General features: G+C 52.4%; 1 protein-coding gene across 1 annotated transcript in view; it reads right to left on the reverse strand.

Annotated features, from left to right (window-relative positions):
- Positions 1–7,151, reverse strand: part of aldh1l1 (aldehyde dehydrogenase 1 family, member L1) — a 133,776-nt gene extending 126,625 nt beyond the window's left edge. Inside the window, exon 1 of the mRNA XM_072473105.1 lies at positions 7,034–7,151. The gene's annotated coding sequence lies outside the window, so the exon portion shown is untranslated. The remainder of the gene's footprint in view (positions 1–7,033) is intronic.
- Positions 7,152–9,389: the final 2,238 nt, after the last annotated feature.

The raw sequence follows: 9,389 nt of genomic DNA on the forward strand, positions 1-9,389 counted from the left end.
CACACACTGCACTCCCCACACACACTCATCCCAGCCGCACACACACATTACATTCCCACACACACTCACCCCAGCCGCACACACATTACACTCCCCACACACACTCACCCCAGCCGCACACACACATTACACTCCCCACACACACTCATCCCAGCCGCACACACACATTACACTCCCCACCCACACTCATCCCAGCCACACACACACATTACACTCCCTGCACACACTCATCCCAGACACACACACATTACACTCCCCACACACACTCATCCCAGCAACACACACACATTACACTGCCCACACACAATCATCCTAGACACACACACATTACACTCCTCACACACACTCATCCCAGCCGCACACACACATTACACTCCCCACACACACTCATCCCAGCCACACACACACATTACCCTCCCCACACACACTCATCCCAGCCGCACACACACATTACACTCCCCACGCACACTCATCCCAGCCGCACACACACTGCACTCCCCACACACACTCACCCCAGCCGCACACACACATTACACTCCCCACACACACTCACCCCAGCCGCACACACACATTACACTCCCCACACACACTCACCCCAGCCGCACACACACATTACACTCCCCACACACACTCATCCCAGCCGCACACACACATTACACTCTCCACACACACTCATCCCAGCCGCACACACATTACACTCCCACACTCACCCCAGCTGCGCACACACATTACACTCCCCACACATACTCATCCCAGCCGCACACACACATTACACTCCCCACACACACTCATCCCAGCCGCACACACACATTACACTCCAACACACACTCATCCCAGCCACACACACACATTACACTCCACACACACACTCATCCCAGCCGCACACACACATTACACTCCCCACACACACTCATCCCAGCCGCACACACACCTTACACTCCCCACACACACTCACCCCATCCGCACACACACATTACACTCCCCACACACACTCATCCCAGCCGCGCACACACATTACACTCCCCACACACACTCATCCCAGCCTCACACACACATTACACTCCCCACACACACTCATCCCAGCCGCGCACACACATTACACTCCCCACACACACTCATCCCAGCCGCACACACACATTACACTCCCCGCACACACTCATCCCAGCCGCACAAACACATTACACTCCCCACACACACTCATCCCAGCCGCACACACATTACACTCCCCACACACACTCATCCCAGCCGCACACATACATTACACTCCCCACACACACTCATCCCAGCCTCACACACATTACACTCCCCACACACACTCATCCCAGCCGCACACATACATTACCCTCCCCACACACACTCTTCCCAGCCGCACACACACATTACACTCCCCCACACACACTCATCCCAGCCGCACACACACATTACACTCCCCACACACACTCATCCCAGCCGCACACACACATTACACTCCCCATACACACTCATCCCAGCCGCACACACACATTACACTCCCCACACACACTCATCCCAGCCGCACACACAGATTACACTCCCCACACACATTACACTCCCCACACACACTCATCCCAGCAGCAGACACACATTACACTCCCCACACACACTCATCCCAGCCGCACACACACATTACACTCCCCGCACACACTCATCCCAGCCGCACACACACATTACACTTCCCACACACACTCATTCCAGCCGCACACACACATTACACTCCCCACACACACTCACCCAGCAGCACACACACATTACACTCCCCACACACACTCATCCCAGCCGCACACACACATTACACTCCCCACACACACTCATCCCAGCCACACACACACATTACACTCACTGCACACACTCATCCCAGACACACACACATTACACTCCCCACACACACTCATCCCAGCAACACACGTACATTACACTGCCCACACACAATCATCCCAGACACACACACATTACACTCCTCACACACACTCATCCCAGCCGCACACACACATTACACTCCCCACACACACTCATCCCAGCCACACACACACATTACCCTCCCCACACACACTCATCCCAGCCGCACACACACATTACACTCCCCACACACACTCATCCCAGCCGCGCACACACTGCACTCCCCACACACACTCATCCCAGCCGCACACACACATTACATTCCCACACACACTCACCCCAGCCGCACACACATTACACTCCCCACACACACTCACCCCAGCCGCACACACACATTACACTCCCCACACACACTCATCCCAGCCACACACACACATTACACTCCCCACCCACACTCATCCCAGCCACACACACACATTACACTCCCTGCACACACTCATCCCAGACACACACACATTACACTCCCCACACACACTCATCCCAGCAACACACACACATTACACTGCCCACACACAATCATCCTAGACACACACACATTACACTCCTCACACACACTCATCCCAGCCGCACACACACATTACACTCCCCACACACACTCATCCCAGCCACACACACACATTACCCTCCCCACACACACTCATCCCAGCCGCACACACACATTACACTCCCCACGCACACTCATCCCAGCCGCACACACACTGCACTCCCCACCCACACTCACCCCAGCCGCACACACACATTACACTCCCCACACACACTCACCCCAGCCGCACACACACATTACACTCCCCACACACACTCACCCCAGCCGCACACACACATTACACTCCCCACACACACTCATCCCAGCCGCACACACACATTACACTCTCCACACACACTCATCCCAGCCGCACACACACATTACACTCCCACACTCACCCCAGCTGCGCACACACATTACACTCCCCACACATACTCATCCCAGCCGCACACACACATTACACTCCCCACACACACTCATCCCAGCCACACACACACATTACACTCCCCACACACACTCATCCCAGCCGCACACACACATTACACTCCAACACACACTCATCCCAGCCACACACACACATTACACTCCACACACACACTCATCCCAGCCGCACACACACATTACACTCCCCACACACACTCATCCCAGCCGCACACACACCTTACACTCCCCACACACACTCACCCCATCCGCACACACAGATTACACTCCCCCACACACTCATCCCAGCCACACACACACATTACACTCCCCACACACACTCAACCCAGCCCCACACACACATTACACTCCCCACACACACTCATCCCAGCCACACACACACATTACACTCCCCACACACACTCATCCCAGCCGCACACACACATTACACTCCCCATACACACTCATCCCAGCTGCACACACACATTACACTCCCCACACACTCATCCCAGCCGCACAGACTAATTACACTCCCCACACACACTCATCCCAGCCGCACACACACATTACACTCCCCACACACTCATCCCAGCCGCCCACACACATTACACTCCCCACACACACTCATCCCAGCTGCACAGACACATTACACTCCCCACACACTCATCCCAGCCGCACAGACAAATTACACTCCCCACACACACTCATCCCAGCCGCACACACACATTACACTCCCCACACACTCATCCCAGCCGCCCACACACATTACACTCCCCACACACACTCATCCCAGCTGCACAGACACATTACACTCCCCACACACACTCATCCCAGCCGCACACACACATTACACTCCCCACACACAGTCATCCCAGCCGCACACACACATTACACTCCCCATACACACTCATCCCATCCGCACACACACATTACACTCCCCACACACACTCATCCCAGCCTCACACACACATTACACTCCCCACACACACTCATCCCAGCCGCACACACATGTTCCACTCCCCACACACACTCATCCCAGCCACACACACACATTACACTCCCCACATAACTCATCCCAGCCGCACACACACATTACACTCCCCATACACACTCATCCCAGCCGCACAGACACATTACACTCCCCATACACACTCATCCCAGCCGCGCACACACATTACACTCCCCACACACACTCATCCCAGCCGCACACACACATTACACTCCCCACACACACTCATCCCAGCCGCACACACACATTACACTCCCCATACACACTCATCCCATCCGCGCACACATTACACTCCCCACACACTCTCATCCCAGCCGCACACACACATTACACTCCCCACACACACTCATCCCAGCCGCACACACACATTACACTCCCCACACACACTCATCCCATCCGCACACACACGTTACACTCCCCACACACACTCATCCCAGCCACACACACACATTACACTCCCCACACACACTCATCCCAGCCGCACACACATGTTCCACTCCCCACACACACTCATCCCAGCCACACACACACATTACACTCCCCACACACACTCATCCCAGCCGCACACACATATTACACTCACCATACACACTCATCCCAGCCGCACAGACACATTACACTCCCCGCACACACTCATCCCAGCCGCACAAACACATTACACTCCCCACACACACTTATCCCAGCCGCACACACATTACACTCCCCACACACACTCATCCCAGCCGCACACATACATTACACTCCCCACACACACTCATCCCAGCCTCACACACATTACACTCCCCACACACACTCATCCCAGCCGCACACACACATTGCACTCCCCACACACACTCATCCCAGCCACACACACACATTACACTCCCCACGCACACTCATCCCAGCCGCACACATACATTACCCTCCCCACACACACTCATCCCAGCTGCACACACACATTACACTCCCCCACACACACTCATCCCAGCCGCACACACACATTACACTCCCCACACACACTCATCCCAGCCGCACACACACATTACACTCCCCACACACACTCATCCCAGCCGCACACACACATTACACTCCCCCACACACACTCATCCCAGCCGCACACACACATTACACTCCCCACACACACTCATTCCAGCCGCACACACACATTACACTCCCCATACACACTCATCCCAGCCGCACACAATTACTCTCCCCACACACACTTATCCCAGCCGCACACACACATTACACTCCCCACACACACTCATCCCAGCTGCACACACATTACACTCCCCACACACACTCATCCCAGCCACACACACACATTACACTCCCCACCCACACTCATCCCAGCCACACACACACATTACACTCCCTGCACACACTCATCCCAGCCGCACACAATTACTCTCCCCACACACACTCATCCCAGCCGCACACACACATTACACTCCCCGCACACACTCATCCCAGCTACACACACACATAACACTCCCCACACACACTCACCCCGCCAACCAGATGGCACTGGCTGTGCTGGAGTGCGCCCACACAGCTGATGGGTCGGCTGGGCCAGAGGGCACCCAGGGGAGTGTCCGGGGGGCACACCTATATCACCCGTGGCTCTAAGTTACCAGTGGGCTGTTAGCCGGGTGCGCAGCTGCACTGCTGCCTTGCCGACTGCGGCAATGGTGTTCCGCGCCCGTCCAACCTGATCCCACAGCCCACCTCCTGGCCACCCCCCAGTACTCCCCACGGCCCTGGCAGAAGCCCCCCCCCCCCCCCCGGCCAGCGGCACAACTGTCGGCAAACTATGGCGATGTTGGACACTTTCCGTCCCCCCTCTCGCTCCCGCAGCAGCCACCGCGCCAGTTTCACAATTTTTAAAAGCACAGGTGAACCTCGCCGTCGGGAACTCGGCCCATCGGAGGCGGAGAATCCCCAAGGAGCCGGAGAATCCCGGGTCGGCCGACAATGATATGGTAACGCTGCCCACTTTATGTGCGGAGTGAAACGCATTGACGTCATTGTCGAGGTGATCGCGGTTTGGTGTCAAATCGGCTCTGCCGTGATTTTGCCGTCAGAAGTTATTTTCCGCCAAATTGCATTTCCCAATTTTGCCATCGGCTAACGGAGATCCCGCCCCTGAATTGTGTCTTATGGATGTGGAAAGGAGGCAATGACAGAAACTCACAGCAGTGCTGACCCTGTATCTGTGGGAAAGGGACCGCCCCTAGGATATTGACACCAGCCAATCAGAAACATGCATTACACAAGCCCCTCGTGGAATCTTTGTCAAGAGTGAAATTTAGAAAACTTTCTCCCAATCATTGACCTTGGATTGAGCCCAAGTGTGCGTGACTCCGAGAAACCTGTCACAGTCAGTCACTGCGCAGTTGTTAATATCCCGGCTCATTCCTCACCCCAGGGCAATAAGGACGTTAATGCTAAACTTTAATAACATTGCAGGTTTTCCCCGAATGTGAGATTTGCCAAAGAACTTTACTGAAATCCATTCAGTTTACAAATCGCGACAGCATTTTACTGTTTCGAAAGTAAGATGGACGGAAACTTAAAATGAACTTTGAAACAAAACTTTGTTATGAACTGTACAGCACTGTCGTTAAAAAGCACCCACTTTCCAGTAAACATCTCAGAACATTCAACTTCCAGCCAAATTGCTGAGATTGCGACATTCTCCCGGGGACCTGGGGGAGGTTTCGATGCTCCCTCATTGTCACAAAAAGTTCAGAAAGCAGTTTTGCCAACTCAACATTACAGAATAGACACCCCGGCTCCCAGACCTGGGATACTGACCACTTTAGGTTAAAGTAAATGGGGATTTGCAGTTTAAAACCACACCTCAATATCTCACTGTTACAACCAATTCGTCTGAACTTTGTCCCTTTCAACTTTTAAAACGTCCTGAAATTTCTCCCCGCCGCAGCCAGTTGAATTTGCAAAATTAACAACCCGGACACCGCTTTGCACATCGCGATCCTGAAGGTTTTAAATACTGCCAACATAATGTAACCGTAAATATATTCTCCTCCTCAAAGTTTCAATGATCTTATTGAAGTTCCCCGGATCTCTTTATCTGTAAAGGTTCAAGGTGCAAGTTTAAACAGAAAGACCCGGAGAGAGTTGCTAAGAAGGAACTCAGAATGAAGATTCTGGGAAGCACTTACTAAGCAGCCTGTCTGCCCCGGAGTGTTCCTCACCCGGTGTCCGCTCTGTGTGTGTATATACCAGCCCAGCACTGCACAAGGATATTGGGATTGTCCAGAGGATTGGTTTGGCACTGGACCAGGGATATGGAGGTAAAGGAGGGAGAATGTTTCACACCCTGGTGGTCACTGCAGACTTGAACTATTTAAATGGATCTCCCGCCAGTTCAATCTTAACGTTTCCACTTTTCAAATCATTTGATGTGAAATGCAAAGTTTTATTTTCACACAAAGGGCTTTTCTATGGTTGCTCCTTTCAGTTCTGTCCACTACCCCCCACCCACCCCACTGCTGGGCAGGTTCCACTGGACCCCCTATCTCTGAAGTTTAGAATAATAATAATCATAGAACCCCCTTAGTGCACTCTACCCAGGCCCACTCTCCCACCCGATCCCCGTAACCCCACCTAACCTTTTTGGACATACGGGCAATTTATCACGGCCAATCAACCTAACCTGCACGTCTTTGGACTGTGGGAGGAAACCGGAGCACCCGGAGGAAACCCACGCACACACGGGGAGAACATGCAGACTCCGCACAGACAGTGACCCAGCGGGGAATCGAACCTGGGACCCTGGAGCTGTAAGGCAGCCATGCTAACCAGAGTGCTGCTAACTGAATCTAACTGGGGTTTGACGAGGATGAATTCCTCAGGCTGGCAGGGCGGCACAGTAGCACAGGGGTTAGCACTGCTGCTTCACAGCGCCAGGGTCCCAGGTTCGATTCCCGATTTGGGTCACTGTCTGTGCGGAGTCTGCACATTCTCCCCGTGTCTGCGTGGGTTTCCTCCGGTTTCCTCCCACAGTCCAAAGATGTGCAGGTTAGGTGGATTGGCCATGCTAAAGTGCCCTTAGTGTCCAAAATTGCCCTTAATGTTGGGTGGGGATACTGTGTTATGGGGATAGGGTAGGGTGCTCTTTCCAAGAGCCGGTGCAGACTCGATGGGCTGAATGGCCTCCTTCTGCACTGTAAATTCTATGATAATCTATGAACAGCAGAGTTGGCTCGAGAGGCCGAAAGGCCTCCTCCTGCTCCTAATTCTAATGTTCTAACTTTCTACATCAGCCATCCAGTGTGGAGCCAAAACCGATACAGTGTGGCTCACTCAAAGCCTAATAGAAAGATGCAGCAGAGAAAGAGGCCATTTCGCCCAATATACCTACACTGGGTTATAAAGGAACAACATTTGGCAGTGGGAAGCCGGTGAACCCTGCACATTCCTTCAATCCTGGAGCATCACAACTGTCTTAATTTAAAGTTTAAGGATGGTGAGAGAGAGAAGAGGACATCTGTACTCGGACACTTCCCTTGAAGGCAGTCCGCCAACATCAACAAGAGAAGATCTCACAGCCTCAGTGCTGCAGTCGGTGTTTAGATCGCGGGACTATTGGGAATAGGAGCAGGAGTCATCATTCTGGCCATCGAGCCAGCTCCACCATTCAATAAGATCGTGTCTGCTCTGATTGTGAACTTATCCTCAGGATAATAGCCTATCGCTTGTCATAGTCCAGGATCGCACCTTCTCACAAAGCCTCGATAACCTGCTCCAACTGCAGTGCACTCCGCAGCCATCCCTCTGAAATCTTGTTCTCTTTAACTAATGAAAGTTCAAGGGTATTATCAGCCTCTCTCTTTATGCTTACCTTTACGTATCAGAGCCACATTCATGTTACTCACATGTTCAACTCAGCATCCTGTTTATAGTGATAGCCCCTAGTTAGGTGATCACTTACAATGAATTGGTAATTAACTGATAACTGCCACCGATGAGCAGTTTCTGTTAAGCGTCGACTAACTTGCAATTTTTAGTTTTAAAGTTTCCACGTTAAATTCAAAAAATCAAACTGGATTTCAGTCTGAGATTGCTTATCTGTAACCTGCCAGAGAATTCCACTCTCACCCAAGTTCCCAACTTTTATGCTCGGTTTATGATGCACTCCATTTGTGGGCAACTAAACTTTCGGAAAAGTTTCAGAGCAAGGCCTAAAGTTTTTAGTTAACACCTTAAAATATCGTAGCTACCCTGATTGGCTTAAGAGGTTGGTCTCCTTACTGTAGAGGTGTGCAGTATCTGTACAACCTGATAGAGGAGTTAAATGATCAAAGAGACTAGACTCTGCTCTGTTATGATTGCAGCTGGTGTTACATACGGACTAGGAGCAGGAGTGGGAAATTCAGCCCCTCGGTCCCGCTCTGCCATTCAATACCATCATTGCTGTTCTCATCTCGGCCTCAACTCCACGATCCTGCCCGTTCTCCATAACCCTTCAACCCATTACTCATTAAAAATCTGTCAATCCCCTTATCTTTACTCATT

Source organism: Scyliorhinus torazame, chromosome 13, assembly GCF_047496885.1.
Source record: "Scyliorhinus torazame isolate Kashiwa2021f chromosome 13, sScyTor2.1, whole genome shotgun sequence".
Lineage (NCBI taxonomy): Eukaryota > Metazoa > Chordata > Chondrichthyes > Carcharhiniformes > Scyliorhinidae > Scyliorhinus > Scyliorhinus torazame.